We start from the raw sequence: 22,464 nt of genomic DNA, 5'->3' as shown, positions 1-22,464 counted from the left end.
TTTTCACCATTCAAATGCTCTTTTTTTCAGGGTCCTGTGTGACAGTGTCCCATGGCCACATAAGACTCCACTGTTTTCCAGCACAGTCACATCTCCTTTACAGTTAAGACAGGCATTACAAAGGCAAAACTTCTAGAGACAGTCTAGAAATTTTTAATCAGACCACTTTATCTCATTAGGTAAAACAGGGTCTCTTGGTTCTCTCTAATATTTTAATGCTGATGGAGAATATAGCAGAGTATAAATTTTCTGCCAGGTTGACCGGGAGATACTCAAGCCAGCAACAGAGCTGCTCTTAGGACTACGAAGGCTTAACTCACAGCAGACCAGAAGTGTGCACAGTAAATTCAAGAGGTGTCAGAACAAACAGGCAGATGCCTGGGCAATAAAACTCCTACAGGTTTATATCAGGTGTCCTTGGGTTTTTTATTCATCTTGATGGGTCTGGTTATGAATTTCAAATTCACTCTGAATTCTTTTCTCAATCTACTTTGTGTATTTCTTCAGTGATTAAAGGAATGGTCATTTTAATATAACAGGTAAAACAACATACATTGAGGAGAAGAACTTTGTACATAAGGGTAGACAGATCTTTATACCTCTGTCAGGGTGCTTTCCACCAGAGTCCACCAGCATGATGAAGGAGGTGGCCCTTGATGCCCAAGCAGTGCACTTGAGCATGCCTGAGCAAAGTGCTGTGCCAAATGCCCACATTTCTGCCGGCTCCTGGAGCAGCAAACCTCGGACATGGCTCCCTGGTAGGGTACCAGGAGCCACCTGGGCGCAGAGAAGATGTGCTAGGAGAAGTGGCACACTTCCAGAGGCAACCTCCACTGTTTGTCTTCCTTGCAAAGCAACCACTGCCTGATCTTAATCTTCAAAGACCGGCCTTAAGTATGTTGTTGGTCCTTAGCTCTTAGTTGCTCATGGTGCCTCTGTCAGGAGCTCGGCTACTATAGCAACCCACAAAGGTATGACTTTTTCAGTCATATAGAATGAAGGCTCTCCCTCTTGCTGACAAGATTTTAGGAAATGCAGGAGCTCCTTGTCTAGGAGCTATTTCCTCTGTATCAGTGCCTGATTGTTCCTCTTCCATACTGATGGAGTTATCCACTTATATCAGGTAAAGTCCATTCTCCAGTGTATACTCAGGGATGCTCTCCAAGCAGATAATCTTTGTAGGCAGCTCCAACTGCCCTCTGTAGTTAACAACAGACCTTCTTACAGGTTGCTGATCTGTCGTCCTCTTGCCCTGTTCTAACACTCAGGACCAAATTGTGGCTAAACCCAGAAAAAGACAGTGGAGACCTGCTATTATTACTGTGAAACCTTATGCCTGGCCTCTAATGTAAGGTGCTTGTTATGACCTGTAATACTCATCACAACTGCCTGAAGGAGGCATTGACATATGTATGATATATATGCAATGGAACACCCTAAATTTGCTAACCACTGTTCAGACAGGTCTCAGAAACACGGGCAAGTCCAGCCTTTGAAATATGCGATGTTAACTTCAGAAAGCCATTGCAATCCTTTGGTGTCAAAGATATTCCTGATGGTGTGTGGATAGATAATGAGCTACATTCTTTTCATGTAGATGGATACTGTATTGATTTTAATTTCAGCTGCATGGCAGAATCACAGCTAGCTTTGCTAAAATCTAATTAACATGGGAGAGGTTGAGAAACTGTTCTGGTACTCATAGGAACAGTGTCCCTGATCAGTTCTCTATTGCAGTATAGTTAATAAATAAGATGTTCCCATAATAAAATTCTGAAAACGTGCTACTATGCTACTGTTTTGACAACATCAGCACTCACTGTGAACATCTCAAACAAGATTTTGGGAGGTTTTTTTGCAAGCTAATTAAGAGAGACTTTATGATAAAAATTCGTTGACTCCTCATCTGGGCCAAAACATCTCAGAAATCCTTCAAAGCCAGGACTCCTCACTTTTCAGTTTGGTCTGAATTTTCAGAACTCTCGTGCAGGCAGCAGCATCACACGATCTTAGTGTCAGTCTCTACAAGAGCAGTATGACACTACTTACCCTGTAAGAGGACAATTTTCTAGGTACCTGTGTCCAAACTGAGGCAACGCTGTTGCTTTAGTAATGCTTTGGGAATTTTAAAGGATAATTCATTATGAAATTATAACCTTACTGTTTTTCTCTTTTGAAATTAACTTTGTTTTCACACTTAGGAGAAGTTTTAAGAAGTATCTGTGCATTTAAAAGGCTAATGTACTCACTCTAATTAGATGAAAATTTGGAAGTAAATTGATATCATTTTTAAAACATTCAGTTTTTGGAGATCTGATTGGTGGCCTCATGACAGTGATGCATGCTTCAAGCACAGGATCTTCTTTAATTGGATTCAGATTTCGCAACCTAATAACACTTTAGTATTTTGAGAGGAACTTCATGATTTCAAAAGAGATTATGGCTAAATAATGGAAAAAAAATCCTACGAAACAGATCCCAGTTTGGTCTTTGGCTACTTTATTCAAGCTAATGTAATATGGAAAGTAATTATTCCTTTGAATTTCTGTTTTGTGATGTTAGAACTATAGGAAACTAGAATTCCTCTCTGGGTATATTTAAGCAGAATCTGTCTTACCACATTGATTTTACAAAGACTTAAGTGACCAGTTTTGAAATGTTTGAAACTCTGGCTAGAACCCTCAGCTTTGGCATGAGATAGAGAAATCAAAGCAGAAGGTACTGGGGAAAAAAATATCTGAAACTCATTTAGAATTAATTTCGGAAAAATTCAGAACATATACAATATTGAGAAGATTGTGTCTGCTGCAAAGTAGCACTGTCATCCAATAAGCTATACATGAAAATGCGTTTACCCCAGGTATTTGAAGTGCTTCAGAAAATCACGTGTCCTCTTTCCCTTCATTGCCTTCAGCTCGTATTCCATAGAACGCCCTAAACATCACTTGTTCTTTCTGATCAAGGCAAACCCAAAGCCCCAGTTCATAAGTGTGATGCTCGTTAAGCCCTGGAATACTCTGAAACTTTATCCTTGCAGTTATGTTAAACACAACCTTTATAGCCCCATCTCCATGGGTGGATGCTGGCAGACATGAGCTCACTCTGCCTGTGCTCCAGGCTGGTTGGCCATCAGCCAGCTTTGGTTTGAAAGCCACACAACTGTATTAGCTTCTCAGCAAGGCAAGTCAACTCGAGCACAGCTCCACAGTTTCTGAACCAGACGTAGTCAGAGTGAAGGAACTTGGACCTGTTTGCACCCATCCATGCAGACCAGTTCTGAAAATCCCACTGAGTCACCTCTGGTTGTAAATTGTTTTAGCTTCCACTCCCTCTGAAAGTACAAAAGACCATCTCAATTTTTGTGCGTCTGTGCTGTGCCTTTTGACTTCTCTTTGTGCAAATACAGAATGAAACATAAAGACCATAATTTACAACGAGTCTCAGCTCCTGCAGGGACACCCTGGCACTGAAAGTGAACCTGAACTGCAGGCTGGAAAGCAGCTGGTAAACTAAGCCTAGGGTTGAATAGGCATTTGGAGGCATAAATCCAGTTCAAATCTCAAAGTGTATTTGTGTAATTTTTAATCTATTTCAACCTCCTTTTTTCAACTCATACTGAAAATTACATGAGATATGTGTACACGTGTGTAGAGAAACTCAGCCAAATGGGGGAGAGGCATCAGTTCCCTGGTCTCTTACATGTGCTCATGGGTAAGTGTCACTGTTAATCACCTTCTGGTCTCCTTCAGCACAAGCGTTTGCCTCCTTCTTACTCACATTGCAACACAGGAAAGAATAACACCGTCTTTGCTGCAACAGTGTTTAAAGGCCTGCTCAAGATAGGGATCCCATCACAGAAGAGAGCATATCCTGGCTCTGCAGGGCTTAACTCGCAAAAGGGGAATAAATACCAGCCTATCTGAGAACCTGACATGAAAAAGGATGCAAATAGATGGAAGAACAGCTGCAGTACCTCTCACTTCTGGACATCTCTGAGCCCAATGGGCAGGACGGGTGACCATGGTCCAGCATCACCTTCAAGCACTGCTTTGCCCTACTGTTACAGATTCATTATACTCTCATCACAAATTGAAGCCAGGTTGCTATCAGCATATCCTTGGCCCCTGGCAGCCGCCTTCTGATTGTTACACGGGACAAATCAGTATTAGGTGTCTGAGCTGCTAATATGTTGTTGCAGCATCATGGGGAAGACAGCAAGGGATAAAGGAAGTTCTCCTAGAACATTATTTAAAGCTATGTCCCTTTACACCTACCCAAGTGCCTCAGGCCATCAAACACAAGAAAGCTCTTGGCCTTTCAGAAACAGTGATTTCATCTAGATTTCATGCCTGGGAAAGTCACAACCTTCAAATCCAGGCTCTGTGACAAAAGTCCAGCTGATAAAACATCCAGAGACTGCAAACACTGGTTAAATATAGCCAAGGGCAGGGCAGCATCACAGAGTGGCCTGGTTTCCAGAGCTCGCTGGGTTATTTGAGCATGTGCTGAATATAGGTCAATACAGAAAAAACATTTTGGAGCAAAGCCCATAGGCTGACTGGAGTACTCCAGCCAATGTTTTGGAAGGTGTTCCCTTGGGAAGAGAAGTAAGGGCCAGGAACAACTGAAAGGGAGCTCTCCCGTGGCTCCCAAACAGAGAGTTGATCATGCGCACAGTAAGTGTGGTTGACGCATACCCTTGCAGGGGAGTGCTAAGAGGCTGCCCGCTGCCTCAGGTAAATCAGAGCAAATGAGTACTGACAGGTGGAATTCTGTTTCCTACCCTCAACACAGGGATAACATCATTAAGAGCCTCAGAAACAGAGACTCCAGCCATGGCAGATTTCATCTCAGGACTTTAATGAACAAAGCATGTTGAAATAATTGACAGTTACTATATATTACATGCAGTATTCCTTTTTCAAAGATTTTGACTGTGAGATTGGTAAGAAAGACTCCAGAGTAATAGTTCACTTAAAAACACACTCACAGAATTAACTACCTATTTTTTATGACCAAAACCACTCCAAAAGAACCTGGTTCTGGTGTTGGTATAGCCAGTTTGCATTGCCCTGTGGGTGCACAGATATGGGGAACCTGGTGTATTAATTCTTTTATAAATCTGTCTGGTATAGAAGAATGTGTCAAAGATACAGAACAATGACAGAGCTTTTTGAAATCCTTTTGGTTTTGAAGTGCTAGTAAATGGAGAAATCCTTAAATGAGCAAAGACTCTGGAGAATCCACTGCTGATAACTGGTCAGTCAATATGACTGCAAGGAGTATGGACGCTGTCTGAAAAGGAGGTGTGATTTCTGCAAATAAGCTGTTTCAATACCTTGTAGCTTGTTGCTGCATTCATCTGTTGCCTCCTGGATGAGGTTTGTGTAAAAGAATTTTTAGCAGAAACAGACTTTGCCCTGTTTTGGTTTTCTTTTTTACTTTTTTTCTCAAGGCTAAACAAAAATAGGGCTCTTGTCTCTCACTGCTACTGTAATACAAAGAAACATCAAGAAATATCAAAGGGTGTTTAGGACCCACTTTCTACAATTGTGAGTGACTGAGCAAACACGTTGATATTTGTACTGTTTTACTTTTTTCATGAGAGTTTAAGGTTGTCTTACTAGATACAAATCAAGCAGAACAGAAACTTTCCTTCTACTGCCTTTAATTTTGACTTTGTTCTGTTGATCTTGGTTAGGTGGCAAGGTGAAAGAAAGGCAAAGAATCTGAAAAAAAACTCTGTTATCATCTTCTGCATAGGAGTGTCAGTAACGAACAGACTACTCTATGGTTTCCTTTTTCCTGCCACGTACATCAAACACTCAGTGCTGAACTGTGTGAACAATCGACATAAATTCAATGCCAAATAAAAATAACAGCGAAAAATACTGTCTGAAGGGTTTCAGTAATGCAGTTCGGTTCCTTTTAACTGGTGTATTCAGTCATAGCAAAGCAAGTTATTATACTTTAAGCAGTGTCTTTGTTAGACCATCTTTTTAAAAAAGATAATAGTCTGGATGACAATACCTAGGACTTATGCATTGCTTTTCATTTTTTACTAGTTAAGCAATTGTTACTTCTTTCATGTTTACTTTTGTTCTCAGCCATTTTGGCTGTTGATCTTCCTGTAGCAACTGAATCCCAGAATAGCAATGGTTAGGCTATAAAGCTCCTGAATTGCCATCTCTGCCTTTACCACTGACCTGAGCTTATTTCTTCCCAGTGAGTGGGGAAGGCAGCCAGCAGGGCACAGAGACAGCCTTTGCCAGCATGTACGTGGCTTCATCCAAGAACATGTCACTCCTAGAGCTGTGTCTCTCCTTTCTGAAACTGTCTGTTGCTGCTGCATCTGAAGTGATGTTTGCTTTGTGCAAACTCTCTCTTACACAAGCAAGTATGCCTCGGGTGATATAAATTACCTGGCTGGTCATTATGCCTCTCTGATTCAGGATTTCCTACTGCAAAGCTGGGAAAGAAAACAGGGGAGAACTAATTGTGTGTCATGTGGTCTCAGCCCTACCCAGCATCTCTTCTCTGACAAGGTGTCCCGGACTCGCCCATCCCGTGTGCATACACTACACTAATCTGTAAAAGCACAGACCACAAGTCTGGAAGGCATAATTAAGCTATCTGCTCTGACCTCCCACAAAGTAAAGGCCATTCATTTTTACCCAATCACTACCCATAAAGCAAAATAAACATAACCTGTCTGATCTAGCTGTGGACAAATGTGAGTAATACAGATCACGGGTATTATTTCATCTATGCAACCTGTTAAGCACTGGAGCCTATCCCAGAGACTGTGAAAGTTAATAGGAGTCTTTCCAATGTCAGACTGCATGCTTAACAATGGCTTTCAACAGCAGATTCATGAGATTAGAATAAACAGAAATATGACTAATTATTTATATAAAGCATGCTGCTTGTTTCAAAGGATCTCAATTGATATCTTTTAATTTATATGACAGGCTTTCCTTTGATGTCTAATTACAGAAGAGGAGGAAAGTCTATGACTGCAGAGCACTAAGAAATTTCCTACTGAAAACTAATTTTTGGCAGTAAATGCATTTTCCCTTGTAAAGGCTTTCAGATAGCAATTCCTGGCCAAGTGTACTTTCTGCACCACTTAAATTCCACGTGTTAAATAGAGCATAAGTGGTTGTCAGCACAGGGGATAGCTGTGTCCTTCCTGAACTGTAAACTGTTACTGCTCTGTGCATTTTGTTTATGAAATAAAAGGCAGAAATTTAACAGCACTGTTCAATCATTAATTCTTTTATAAATTCTTTGTTCTGGATTTGTTTGTAAGACCAGAGATATTCTCCTCTTTTTCTTCTAGTGGTTATTGATATTTTGTACACATTTTTGATAAATAGAAATTACCACCTGTCTTGCTGCAGAGAACTCTGAGCAGGAGCCTTTCCTGCTTATTAAGAAGTGCAGATCAAACAATGCTTCTATTATAGACATTAAGATACTTCTAATGCCACAGTTAGCACTAAGCTGGGCTGACATTTCTCAGAATAAAGTAGCCATCTCCCTAAGCCTAGTTGGTGTTTTAGACCTATGTTTGAAGAGGAGACAGAGGAAATTTCAGTCCAAGCCTGATGCCCAAACTGGCACATTCTGTCCACAATGGCATCTGTCAACTCAGCGTTTATCCATCACCAGGGCTTTACACCAAATTTTTTGGCCATCGCTACACCAGTCATCCCAGGCACTGTGGCGAGCTGCTTCCCTGGGAGGGCTGCACTGTGTATAGTCACCGTTTGTGTGGCTTCCTCTGACTGACATCTCTGGCTTGTAGGGATTTTACACTCCAACTCTGTGTGTTCAGCAGCCAGCTACAGGTTAAAGACATCTGTGCTTCCTAAAACACTTTACTAAAGATGCAGCCTTTTGAGCCGCTTGGGTACTACTGAACTTCTGATGCCTTTTTGCCCTGGTAGTAAAGAGGTTTGGAACAAAAAGGCAGTATTTCAAGGGCTTGTGATAAGGCTGAAGGTGGAAGCCACTCAAAAGAAATGTCGATTATGTTTCTCCTAGAAGTAGTTGACTCATTAAAACTCCACAGTATGGAAAGGAAGTGAGTAAAGCAGGGATTTCAGTGAATCCCAGCGGTGCTTGGGATCATAGCCTCTTGGGGACTGAGGGACCAACATTGCTTAAACTACCTGTTTTCTACCTTGGTACAAGTTACTGAGATGACTAAATAAGTGTTTGCAGACAGATAACCTCACTATTTGAGATATTGGCAGCATTTCCTACAGTAAATATAGGGAAGTGTTGAACTGGGGCATATTGAAGGTACTGAGGAAACCCTATCTTTTTATCGTAAGTTCAAATGCTCAAATGACACCACTCAGCTCCAGCCACTTCAGCTCACACTTCCTTCTAAAGATAGGGCACAATTGCTTCTCCAGCAGAATCGCTTTACCCTCACATCACTTTCACAATCAAACATTTTTTCCTGCTCTCACAGATGTGTTGATCCCTCTCTCCCCTAAATCCGTTTACCCTTTCCCTTATTGCTTGCAGCCCAGAAGGTAAGTTGTTCCTTATCCCTGTGGTGAGTGGTGGGTTCGCCTCAATGTCAGCACCTGGAGCCCCAGCCCTGTCTCTGGCTGCTGTCCCATCCCTCCTGCCACCTCCTCATTCACCCAGCAGCGAGAGATTTCCCTTCCTAGCTGAAGCAGCCCTGCACTCTGCCTGCCAAGTGTTCTGAGATGGCTGGTGTCTGTCGCAGTGCTCCACTATTCCAAGCCTTGTCAGTTAAGACCATCGCTAATTTAAACAAGCTTCCTTCCAGAGGACAGCAGCTGGCAAGGACACAAACACATGCATGACAAGTCTCCCTGTGTCTCTTGGTGCGTCACGTGTTATAGCACTGAACGGTGACCCCTGACGCTGTTGCCTTTGTCCCAGAGACTCCCTGCAGCCTGTCGTGTTTTGACAGACACCCTCTGACACCCTCTCCTGGAGGAGACCCCCATCCCTGGCAGCAGCATAGGGCATGTGAGGCCACTCCTCCTGCCTCCCATTTCACTCACCTGACTTCAAAGTCAGGGTTTTGATTGTTGACTAAACTACCTCTTTTTTGGCTGGTGAAAACAAGCCAAGTGTCTCCTAAGCACTGCCATAACACCAATAAGAGAGAGCTGCACCCATGAAACTTCATCCAAAACCTGCCACTTTTCAGTTTCTACACCTGAGCAGAAGGGCTGTGTAATCAGGTTTAGATGGCAACTGCCACCCCTCTAGAGGCCTTCTCCAGCTGTGGATTTCTTCCTCTCTGCCTCTCCCTTCACTGTCCCGGAAGAAGCATTCATGCAGCATTGCATCAAAGTCAGGAGGGAATGGGGACAGTCTCTGGCCAAAGCATTTGCCTTCAAGATTTCTGTTCAGCCTCTCTCTAAATCTTAAAGCCTCTGAGATCTCTGGATGCCAAATTAGTTTGCCAATGGACTTACCCTGGATGTTTTTTTCTAGGAAGCACAGGCATTTTGGCTTGGAATCAGCACTTCTATCTCTTCAGATATGGCCCCCTTTGGTAGCTTATAGGCTCACAGAAGATGCAAACTAGTGGTCTTTGTCCTAAGGCCAGACGAATGTGATTACAAAGCATACAGTAAGCCAACTTTCTCCATACATGAAGCTGAAGGGTTTGTTAATATCTGGGATTATTTCCAAACCCAGATCAATGCAGATTCCATGGTGGACAGCCATCCACAGAGCAGCAATTCAAGAGGGTGAAAATTAGGACAGTTTAGGCTACTTTCAGAGACTGGCTGTTTGGTTAGGTGGACCTTCAGGCTTGAGCAACACAACTCTTCTTATTAGAAATGTGTCAACCATTTCAAGATACAGCACTGCTTACAGCTGTACAAAAGTAAAGCGATCTAGCATTTTCTCACCAGTTTATGGGAGGAAAGGCAGATAACTAAGACATTTAAATGCTTATGTCAAAGGAAAGGAAATTAATGACCTTCTTTGTGACTCAAGTGCATGGTGTGGAAAGGAAAAGACAAATAAAAATGTCATTCTAATGGGGGAGATAGTAATAACCATCTCTGCTAGGAGTAGCACTTCAGGTTCTTGTCTAAGCAATTGTACATTAGGCTCCATATATCACAGTGCCTTGCTGTTTTATCACAGTACTCAATAACACAGAAATAGGCAGTGGAGTGAGGACATCTATTGTCTTTAAGTAGTGATCATGGGCTATGCCACAGCTCATATACTCTGTTATGGATGTCAGAAGCACTTAAGGTGAGGCGAAGTTTAGAAACAGGGAATGACTTAAGGAACACAGTTTAGGAGAGAAGTCAGTGAAATGAAATTAAAACATCTGAAAGGACAGAAGGCAACTCGTGGAAAGTGATTATAGGAGTTAAATATGTTTAGTATGGCTAAATGAGAAAGGAAGGAAGGAGGGAAGGAAGGAAGAGAGGAAGGGAGGAAGAAGGAAAGAAGGAAAGAAGGAAAGAAGGAAAGAAGGAAAGAAGGAAAGAAGGAAAGAAGGAAAGAAGGAAAGAAGGAAAGAAGGAAAGAAGGAAAGAAGGAAATAAAGAAGGAAAGAAGGAAAGAAGGAAAAGAAAAAAGAAAAGAAAAGAAAAGAAAAGAAAAGAAAAGAAAAGAAAAGAAAAGAAAAGAAAAGAAAAGAAAAGAAAAGAAAAGAAAAGAAAAGAAAAGAAAAGAAAAGAAAAGAAAAGAAAAGAAAAGAAAAGAAAAGAAAAGAAAAGAAAAGAAAAGAAAAGAAAAGAAAAGAAAAGAAAAGAGAAAAGAAAAGAAAAGAAAAGAAAAGAAAAGAAAAGAAAAGAAAAGAAAAGAAAAGAAAAGAAAAGAAAAGAAAAGAAAAGAAAAGAAAAGAAAAGAAAAGAAAAGAAAAGAAAAGAAAAGAAAAGAAAAGAAAAGAAAAGAAAAGAAAAGAAAAGAAAAGAAAAGAAAAGAAAAGAAAAGAAAAGAAAAGAAAAGAAAAGAAAAGAAAAGAAAAGAAGAAAAAGAAAGAAAAGGTGAGAAGGCAAGAAAGAAGACAAGAAAGAAGGAAGGCAGGAAGGCAAGAAAGAAAGAAAGAAAGAAAGAAAGAAGGAAGGCAGGAAGGCAAGAAAGAAAGAAAGAAAGAAAGAAAGAAAGAAAGAAAGAAAGAAAGAAAGAAAGAAAGAAAGAAAGAAAGAAAGAAAGAAAGAAAGAAAGAAAGAAAGAAAGAAAGAAAGAGAGAGAAAAGGAAGAGAATAATAAAACTCCTTTTTTTTTTTTTCAAACCATAAAACAGCCAAGAGGCTAATTGGTGTGGGGCATAGCTAACAGCATTGGGTTGAAGTACAAAAAGAAAACATTGGCTCATTGTCAGCTGGAAAAAAATGGAAGGGTCAGATCTAGTAGATCTGTGGAATAGTCTGCCAGGGGAAATGTGGGAGCTCTATTGCCTGTTCATTTTAAACAACATGGACAGTGTGATGAAAAGTGCACACTGGGGGATAAAATTTGCCTCAGGAAAAAAAAAAAAAAGGCAAAAAGCCTCAAACCTCAAATAATCACTAAAATCTCTTCATTTGAGGTTGTTTTCTTTAAGTTTACCAAGTGGCGCAGAGTGGCTTGCTGAACTTGCCCAAACTATTTTTGATTAGCTGACTGGAGCAAGGGTGGAAATTAACTGTAAGGAGTTCAGCAGTTCCTCAGACACTGAGCAGGTATCACTCAGTACTGAGTGCATGACAACAAAGAGTTTATAAAGTTATTGCAAAATATACTGCTCTCAACAGCATGTAAATGCAGGAAGGGTCATTACACTTTTGACATCTCATTTAGCTTTTCATTGTGTTGCCTGACATCAACAGAGCTACACAGTGTTATATGACTATTGGCAGTGATTGTGTTCTGCTGCTGTGTCCCCTCAGTATTTCTTCTGACCCCTGTAAAGTCACTTCTACAGAGTCCCCAGTTCAGTAGACTATTTTAAGCGTGTCTCCAATCCCCACTGAAATCAAGTTCATCTCAAAGATGTAAGTTACATTCCCAAGTGCTTTACCGAGGTGGGAAGCTCCTTCAGAGAAAGAAGGAAAAACATAGATACTCTAGCCCCTTTGACATGAGTAAATATAAATCTCACAAATGCATGAACTAGTCTGCCATCCAGGAAATGTGTTAGTTGCTTGTAACACTAACAAAAATTCTTATTTTTGTCAACCCACAAGTAAGACTTTATAGTATTTACCTGCATTTGAAGACCAGTTCAGGCAGTTCTGATAGTTTTTCACCACTAAGAATCACATTTAGATAATCTTTGGAATAACATTTTGGGGAGGCAGATGTTTGAGTAGATTTAATTATGTCTAGGTTATTGCTAGGCACAGTATGTTGAGAATATGTATGGAATATATAATCTTGGAACCACTGGAACAGTGCATTTAAATTCTATGTTATAAATGTGGTCTAAAAACTCTGTTCTTTTATACCAAACATATTCACCATGAAAAAGCTAGGAATGATGCTCTTGGAGCAGACTAATCTATTGTAATTGTGGGAAAAAAAATAATCTGAGCCTTCCACTCCCCCTACCACTTCTCAAGGCTTTAGTCTGTGAAAAGGTCATGAGGAGTCAATCCAGATTACAAGACTGGAAGACAGGCTAAATTAGTAGCTAGAAAAACCCTTCTGATTTGTTTGTAGGTTTGTTTGTTTGGTTGGTTGGTTTGTTTTTTGTTGTTGTTAGGATTTTTGGTGGGTTTTTGTTGTTGTTGTGTGTTGTCTGGTTGTTTTTTCTTTTTTGTTCTTGCTTAAGAGGTTCAGCAATGTTTAGTAGTTGCCTCCTAGGGCACAGTTTCTCTCCCACTTTGACAACCTCGTAGATCCCACACCAACGTGAGCCAACAGCCACCTGAAGGAAGACACTCTGTTTCCTACCACAGGGAGTGAAGTGAAATGAAATTAGGCCTTTCCTGTTCTCTGCAATCAAACTGCAGGGCAAAGTTTATTTCTACCCAGAGCTCCAGCAGACAATTATTTACCTGTGAAGCTCAGAAGAAAATGTCTGATCCCACCCTGTGCACTGGCACAACAGGCGCCGGAGCTATGGGCGAGCAGCACTGATGACTCTGGTGGGACCCGCCACTGCCTTGGCTGATGGGTGCGATCAGATGTGCAAGTGTTAACGTAGACCTGTGACACAAACTCATTCCCCCAAAAAACAGTTTCTATGGAGTTCCTGGGTTTTGTCCGCTTCTTCTTTATTTATGGACATGCCTTTACCCTCAAGTTCTTTTCCACAACCCACAAAGTTCACTGTTCTCATCCTTCCACATTTTGGGAGTGTAAGGTGGTCCTGCACTGGTCTTGTCCCCTATCATATGGAGGAAGGACAAAACCCAGGAGCACAGGATACTCAAGAGATTTTGTTTGTGTTCCGCGTGTAGATCCCCATATACAGTGGTTGCCCATCACAATGTCAATCATACCAATAGCTAACTATAGCCTCCAGCTGTATCATTTTATCAGTGTCAGCTTGTGATCTTTTCAGATTTAACAAAGTACATAAGGTTAGAGAGGGTGTAACACCTAGGGAACATCAGAAGTAGACTATCCTGGATAGATAGTCTTTGGTCTCTAATTGAGAGCTGAACAAAGAAAAATCGAGGAAGGAATGTCTTACGGTAATGCAATGTAGAACTTTGAGAGGAGTTCTAAAGGAATAAAAAGTTGTTTGGGTCAATCCAAGACTTTCTCTTTAACTAAACTTGGTTCCTTTTCAGACTATTGAACTACCTTGTAATATTTAATTTATTTTCTTCTATCTCTTAATAACCCTTGCTCAAGTTTAGTTGAAAAACACCATTTTAAAATCAAAATCTGAACTTTCACTGTGAAAATACTGATGCATCATGTTCAAGTATCTTCAAATTCAAACACTATAAACCAAGATGTTGACATTTCAAAGAAAGTTCATTGCTTTTTCAGCAGTATTTAAGACCAGTTCTGCAACAACTGCTCCAACATAAGCATCGGGATAAAGGATACATAGGGGAAAGTCTAAGCCTCCATTTAACCATGTCTACCATGCATTTGAAGCTGTGACTACAGCTTTTGTGGAAACATCCAAGGTGCCAGGTAAAGAGAGTGGAGAACAAGAGCTGCAGAAACCATCCATAACAATAGCATTCAGATACTGTCTATAGCCTAGAAATCTTCTATACAGAGAAAGTAGGTAGGGCCCATTTGCAAATCTGTTTCTGGTATTGATCATAATTTTACCCAGCAACCTATTAATCTATGAGTCGTGGGTAATTAGTTTGTCTCTAGTGATTTCACCTGTAAAATATGTTACTTGTCCACTGTAATGGAGAAGATGCTAAATGGACTCCAACAGAACACATGCAATGTCTGAGACTTTAGCAATAATTAATTATTCTGATTATAATTAATATCAGTAATCATTAATTACTCTGCGAGATACATAATGAACACAGCAGTCAAAACACGTAACTGCTCTGTAGTATTACTGCATATAGTTTTATCTGTCTAGGAACTTTCTAGTCTGTGTCAGAGAAGTTATTAAAACCAGATAATGACATTATCATTATTTCACCCCCTTCATCCACCTCCTCAGTGACTGCTACTGAAAAATGATCTTTTTAACACTGTCTGCTTTCTAAATATGTGCTGTAATGTTCTTTGCATAAATACACATCTCTAATTGTGCTCTGAGAAGGAAGACAGGATGACATGTGAAATGAAATTATGCCAGATTTAGGTACTCGTTTAAAAAACATCCAGTATCCATTTCATGTACACAGTCACCAAATACATTTAAGGTAAAGATCCATGTTGCATAATTAGGTCAGTCATTATTTTAAGAAGCGGCTTCACAAGCAGACTGCTTAGGCAGCAGATTAGTCAGACTGTGCGTGCAGACAGCAAGACAGATGGACGAGGAGTGCAGCAAAGCCAGATTCACATGGCTGGGCTGAATCTGCTTGCCGTTTCCCCTTTTCTCTGGTTTATTTTACTCATCCATTCCTTTTTTAAATTGACAGTGGGCTGCATTTGTAAATGTCAGTGGAGTCTGAACCACCGGATTCAAAATCATTTTATTTTTAGGTATCTCCTTTCTACAGAACTTCCCCTACTTTAATGTACATCATCCACCTTCTCCCTCAGTTTCCCTACCTAATTGACTGTGAATATTTTAATTTCAATCTGAGTTGTTCAGTTCTGAGTGATCAACCTTTGCTGTAATTGAATGATATTTTTAGTTCAAATATCATTTAAACAAACATTTGAAATAATTTTATCAAACAAGAACTTTATTTTGACCTTTTCTCAAGTTGTTCTTGCCGTCTTTTGTTAACTTTCAGATAAAGATTCATGATCTTAAATTTTATTACTACTAACATTTGCTGAATACAAAGTGCAAAATCCACTATGTAAATTTGTGCAAAAACAGATTTTTAAATCCATATTGTTTCAAATACATAACGTTGGCTTAAATATTGAATAATGTCTTCCAAATCTCAAAGTATTTAATGAAATGTATCTGGAGTTCTAATTTCTTTTTGTTTCTAATGTTTTACAGGTCTTTAAAAAAGAATTTCTCCACATCTGGGAGAACTGTACATTTTTACTGAAATGTAAAGAACTTACAATCATCATTCTTCAGCTGAAGATTTATGCAGCTCACTTAACCAGGTTCACAATAATGTCTTGGCATTGGTGGCACTGGAATGTGAATATCGACTGAAGATGACTGATCCATGGAAATGTATTGAGTAAATAATTAATACACTCAAGGAAGTCATCAACATACACACCAAGGTATGTCATTAAAATAACCGCCAAAACTGTTCAAAATTTCAATGCAAAAATTGTTTGCCCAGCTAAAATGTTTTCCTACTGCAACTAAGTATTTGTAAAAGACATAGAGTGTATAGATTGAGGAAGATATTCAAAAGTATTTATCAATTATTTTCCTCCAGTAAGGATCAAAGAAAAATACCAGTCTTGGTTGTTTATCTATTTTTTCTTATCTCATGACTGGTCACCATTTTGTGAGCTACTTCAATCACTCCATCTTCCTCCTACCCCCCAGCTATGCCTTTTATCCTCTTTGATCCCTCTGTGAACTTCGCTCACATCCCTCACTTCCTAAGGCTGGGTCTTTCATTCTCTCTTTCCAGGCCTCATGTGAGTTGCCCTCAGATTCCCCTTGTCACCCATCTGGGTCTCTGTGTGACGTCTCCAATGAGCACCCTCAGTGTTGCCTTGTATTTCTTCCAGCTGCATCTTTTATCTTCTGGAGCCTCTTCTCTGAGTTCCCCATGTCTTTGTGTCATGTCACCTCTTGGTCTCTCAGCTGTCCAATCTTTAATCTTTGGGTTGCTTTGAGATGTCCACACTCCTTCCTACTATCATTTCTACTCTTTTTCCTTCCCGCTTGGGTTCATGCCCACTTCAAGTGAGACTGAGGGAAGGAAGAAAAAGAGTGGTGGGGCTGAATGCCACTTCAGTCACCATTGCTGTGTTAAACACTTTGAAACAATAGAACTGGTTGGCTAACGAAACCATAGTCTAATGTATAAACTATTTCCCACTGCATCACAAATACAGGCACATACTTTTTCTCCTAACATTTGCTACACGAAGCAATTTAAGTTGACTGTTGGGCCTCTGACAGGAAGGAGGTGTGGGTACCATCTGGGGATCAAAGAGGGCTTTCCTTAACCCATATGAAGTTAGTAGTGTTGGTAAGGTCTGTTGGTCCTTGGGCCAACAGGGTATAACAGGTAGTACTACGGTGGCCCATTGTAGGCAGTGATTTCTCAGGCTCTTGGACAGAGGTCACTGACACCCTCAGAGAAGGAGAAGTGGATGATCCTCTTGTTTCTCAGGACACAAGCTGATCTGATAACAGAAAACTTCTGTCAATCTAGATTCATCGATTGCATGGATAGGCTAACCTTTTCTGAGCCTAAAAATTATTCTACCAGCTACCCAGTGTACTGAGAGGAATGAGGGGCTGGGGACGAGGTGTGCACGGTCTCTGGAGAGGCAGTGCCAGATCTGGAAGGTGTGCCAAATACCAAGCATGCACAGGAAAACTTCAGACACTACGCAGCTCAGTTCAGACAGTCACCCACATAAATCTGCTCCCCAGTCTCACACACCTCCCCCAGGATTAACCTTTTCAGGGGACAACTTCTCGCATCACCTCTTGGTTCCAGTTGGTCACATGAGCCCAATCTCCCTGCATTTTCAACATCCTCAGGACCTGTGACAGTCAGCCCTTGGGTTAATACATGCATATGGGTTAACATGTAACTCACTGTATCTCCTCCAGTTATGTTTGTTTCAAGAGTTCTGCTTTCAATAGAAATTATTCTTTTATGCTTTCCTTATCTTCCCAATCCCTGTTTCCAGTCCCATGTAACACCACCACTCTGTCCAGTCCCTGTGTAGCATCAGCTCTCAGAAACTTAGACTTTCAAGCACTCTGGGCACAGACTGACTCTCCTTTTTCAAACAGTCCCTTGTGAAATGGATACTGATTCACGGCTGGGGATTCAAAGTCCTTCCACACTGGGAACAATAGAAAATTAGCCAAAAGTGCAATCACACAAATCATTAATTTAGCTTTTGCTCCTTTTCGTAGACAATAAGAGCAAACTGTAATGAGTAGTATTCAATTTTACAAAGCAGTTTAATGCTTTAAAAAGTTGAATGGTCCATTTATTCACAAATCATTTTCTCTATATATTCATTTCCCTTATGTTCCCGGTGTGCAAACACAATTTTAATGCCTTGATTTTAATTCCGTTCTTTTTTTTTCTTTTTTTTTTTTTAAAGTCAGGAATTGTAGACATTAAACAAATCTGCTCTGAGGCCATAAAATGTACTTATAGTAAACACTTATATGGACAACATAGCATTCACACAAACATTTGCAAAATAAGGCTCAGATACAGGTATGGCACAATTCTGTTTTGAATACCAGTGAGAATTTTTTATGCACTATCCTCAAATCTAGTGCACATTTCATTGTCTCGAGCAAAGAAAAAAAAAAGGCAAACAGAAGTAAGGTTGTCACACAGGGAATAAACACTTTTGTTAAATCAAAAATGCTGAACCTATCTATTTTGAAACTTTCTCTGAGCATAATGTGCTGGACCAGACCTCTGCAGTTCTCAGCTGTCACCTGTCAAATAGCTGCCCCACTCCCATTTACTTGTTTGTTGAGCCTGTTTTTACTTAAAATATAATAGTATGCAGAAAGCAGTTCTGCTGATTCAGTTCTTTGGTTAAATTAGAAGCATAAATTCTCAGTTTATTTTTTCTCTGAAGTGTTTTTTGCTTTCAAAAGGACTAGACTTGCCATCAGATTTCACTACTTAAACTGATATTGAACCCATGTAATACCAGAACTGCATGTTCACAACATCCCTGCTAGGCTGCAAGTCACTATTTTGTACAGTTCCTTGGCATTAAAAAAAAACAAGGTCACAGTTTTGGCCAGGGTGTGGGGTTAGAGTTGACCACAGCATAAATATCTCAGCATTCATCTGGAAAGAAAAGGAAAAACAAGTATGAGCTTCCCTTAGTGGTGGGATCCCTTGTGCTGATCCCTCACTACCAGCGGAATTGCACAGGGCAAACCTTTAGCTTAGTTGCCTCATTTGTTTTCCTGCAATGCTGTGCCTGAACAGAGCTCAGCTCTCTTGGTTCACTCATGAGCTGGACCACCACATACAGCCCCTCAACTGGTGTGTTGGTGGGACTCGATGTATGAGCACCTACAACTAAGTTCATATTTAGAAGTTTAAGTGGTATAGCTCTTGGACTGTGCTGTGTTGAAAGGATGATTAAACTGACATGAAGGCTAGCATTCTCTTGGAGGCTCTCCAATAAGGTCAACAGCATCTGAGGAAGCCTTATCATGTCTGGAGAAAGAGAAGGCAGAGAAGCACAGTCAAGGTGGGGAACTCCTATGCAAACTCAGTGTTAAATATTGACTTTCATGTTGGCATTTCCAGGACCTGAAAGACTAAAAGAAAGAATATTATGTCAATATTGGAGTGTAGAGACAATGGGTACTTTCATTGCTGCATATGTTAAACTGATCTTCTGGCCCATCTGGATCTTCAGTAGAAATGTTTTTTCTACAAAGAAAAATATCCATTGGTAATGAGCAATAAAAGAGGAACCTGAAATGAATCAGCACATTTCTACTGAAGATAATACATGCCTTCTAACATTTTCATGCTGGGGAAAGAACTATAACAGATGCCTTCTCTTACATCCAGTGTGCTTCACAAAAGTCTGGAATTCTTCATAATATATAAAATTATTGCTCCACTAAACCTAATACACTGCTCCATGCAGTTACCTCCAGAAGATTAGAAACCTGCTAGTGGAGCAAATATACAGAAAGCTGAGAGGAAGGAACAGTCACACTGAATAAGACCAATGACCCATCTAATGCTGTATTTTGGTTTCAGAGTGAACTGTATCAGGTGCTGCAGAGAGATGTGTTCTCCTAATAGGGACCTGCACTCGCCAATCCAAGTCTTTTCTTCACAGCACAAAGCAGATTGGTTCTGGCTCATGTCATGGGGCTGGAGGTCAGAGACCTGCTCCCTTTCCCCCCACCCCACACAGATCAATTATTTCTTAAAAGCTGGATTTTTTGTTAATATGGATACTTAATTATTGTTTGTGGTTTTTTGGTTGTTTGGTTTCTTTTGTTTGTTTTTTAACAGAGGTCTTTGGATGGACAATACTTCATGACAGTGACATCTGCTAGAACCACTTGTGCTGAAAAGAGGCTACCAGTTGGGTTGTCAGTGAACCACATCCAGTAGCTTTCAGCTCCCCCTGCAAGCACTCGAGCAACCACAGCTCCTCAGTTGGGTCCCCCCGGCTGCCCCCAGTGCTCAGGGCTCTGACCACAGCAGCAGCACCATGGGACCAGCCGTGGGCTGGGCCTGGGCAAGGAACAGCATCCTGGCCCCACTGCAGCTGCAGCCAGCTGGGGTCCTGTGACAAACCCTCTTCCACAAAGACTTGGTATTGGTATGAGACCATTACTGTTGACAAAGCCCTTCTGCAGACAAACCAAGTTTTTGCTGGGTTACTGTTTCACCAAGCCTCTGTTTTTAATAAAACCTGCAGGAAGGAGGTATCTTGGAGACTTTGTTTGGAACTGGAAAATTCAAATGCTGTCGTAGCACAGAGGTCTGACAAGTCTTTGGACAAATGGGCCAAATGAGCAAGCAGACAAGCCTTGTGAAAATCAGACAAGTCCAGCATGAAAAAAAAAATAGTTCATTTTTGATGACAGTGACACTTTCAGCTGCTTAACAGCACTGGATTAAGAGTGATCATATCTGGAGTTGTGCTGAAAAAAAGTTTCTGAACAATTAAACTGCAATAGTTTCTGCGTAGACAAGTCATGGACCACATATCTCCACTATGCATCTTTCCATCAAGTTTTTTAATTTTTTGTTTGCATTTTGCAAAGCTGTGCATTGAAGTAGACCTGCACAGGCAGACTAATTAGGGTCAAGTTTTATGCAGACCTGTCAATTTTTGCTTCAACGCCACTCTTATTTTTCAAATACATGAGTAAATTTGGGAGCCTGAGGTCCTGATAGATCAGGCTATATTAATATTTCCTCCCTCTGTGATTATAGTCTTCCACTTCTAAAGGACATTTCTTTCTCTGGACTTTTAAAACATTTTTCTCACAACTTGCAGCTGCAAGATTCTTCGGGACAAGAAATACAGCATGTGTTATGTGTCCTAGGCTTTTATAGCATTCTCCAGGGATTTGCATGTCTTGTATCCAGTGTGCTTGGCTTGTGGTGCTAGAATTTATAAGCCTTTCAGAATTCATGTACTAATAGCATACTCATTCCTGCTCAGTTCATTCTTCATCATTATAAATGTGCCTTCATGAAGCCTGCAGTAAGATCAGGACACTCTCCCTCCACTAAGTCTCTCCTGTTACCTAAAACTCAGAAAATCTGACCCAGAGGTGACCATTAATTACGCCAAGGTGGGGACAAGTACATGGGTTTGATGAACAGTCGGGTGACATTTGTGCTGACTCCTAGTCTGTTCTTTCCAATTTGACGCCTTTGTGCTTGGAGACTGTTGGGTTTCAGTCTGTCAGTCCCAGAGGATATATCTGATGTGCTAGGCTTCCCTGAGCAGCCTTGCCTTCAATTCTCTCCTTGCTCTGGAACAACTCATTTCTTAAGTGTTCAAGGAAATAGCTCAGTCTCTGTCATAGGCATCTATTCAGAGACTGCCAAAAAATGGACTGGATTTGGAGATGTTTTGTATGAGGTAGGCTAAGCATTTTAATGGATCTTTACCTGCTAAAGAAGTGGGAACACTAGCTACTCTTCAAGGGTTGGCAAATTTGTGAAAAGCACACACTAGCACCACCCTGTGCAAAACCCAGTGACGGGACTTCCAAAACATGCAGTATTTCATAATCCTTTCCCTCCTGCCGAGCTTCTCCCTGGGTGAAGGAGTGGAAACATCACGGAAGCAGCTCAACCCAATGCACGCTTGCCAAGCAGCTTTCTTTTACGATTACTCCATACTAAGCCACATTGTAAGATAATTATTTCATTAGCTGGAATGCGTGTTGGGACAGAGTAGCTTTTGCCCTCTCCTTTTCATCTCCTGTTAGAAGTAACATGGGAAGAGCCACAGAGGGAAGGGAAAGCCTTTGAACACTCGCGTGTTTACTTCTCTTTAATAGCTCTGAATCCAGAGAAAGTTAGGGAGTTCACTGGCAAGAGTTAAATATTCAAAAGAACCAGCCAAGAAATTTGCAAGCCTCATATGATTTATCTTATTCTGTGAGATAAACACACAAGGACAGTTGAATATACCGACCTGCTTGGCTAGCTGTGATCAGGAATAACAGTTTCATTAATTCCAGGGGTTATCTATTACAACCAGCTTCTGAAAGACAGGTGATCACTCTGCTTTGTCATCACTCAGAGAGAGTTAATCAAACACACTGAAACATTTAGCATAAGCAAGCCAAAGGCACTAGTCAGGACAAGATTCAAACCTTTCAGAGAAATGGATTACTGCTCTCTGATGAGTTGGCTGGAAGGTAAGATACTTCCTAATTAAACAAATGGGACTGGGAAATATGGACCTTGACTCTAAAAAGAGAGACAGAAACACTGGAAGTGTTATATTTGTCATCTGGAAAACAAGATCCTGAATTAAATACATATTTTTGAAAATGAAAGAAATCTTGAATCCAGTATTTGTTCAGCACACGTGAGCTTGAAGAGAAATACAATTGGAAAAGAAAGGCCTTGCTGGGTTTTGTCCATAGAAGAGTAGTGACACTTGCAGCAGGGCCACAGGAGGAACTGAGGGTTCCAATTAGTCTGGTTTGTGCAGAGGGTGCCAGCCCCCTTCAGAGTACTCCCATGCACCCTT

Source organism: Columba livia, chromosome 3 (assembly GCF_036013475.1).
Source record: "Columba livia isolate bColLiv1 breed racing homer chromosome 3, bColLiv1.pat.W.v2, whole genome shotgun sequence".
NCBI lineage: Eukaryota > Metazoa > Chordata > Aves > Columbiformes > Columbidae > Columba > Columba livia.
The sequence above is the reverse complement of the archived record's forward strand: the minus strand, read 5'-3'. Positions refer to the sequence as shown.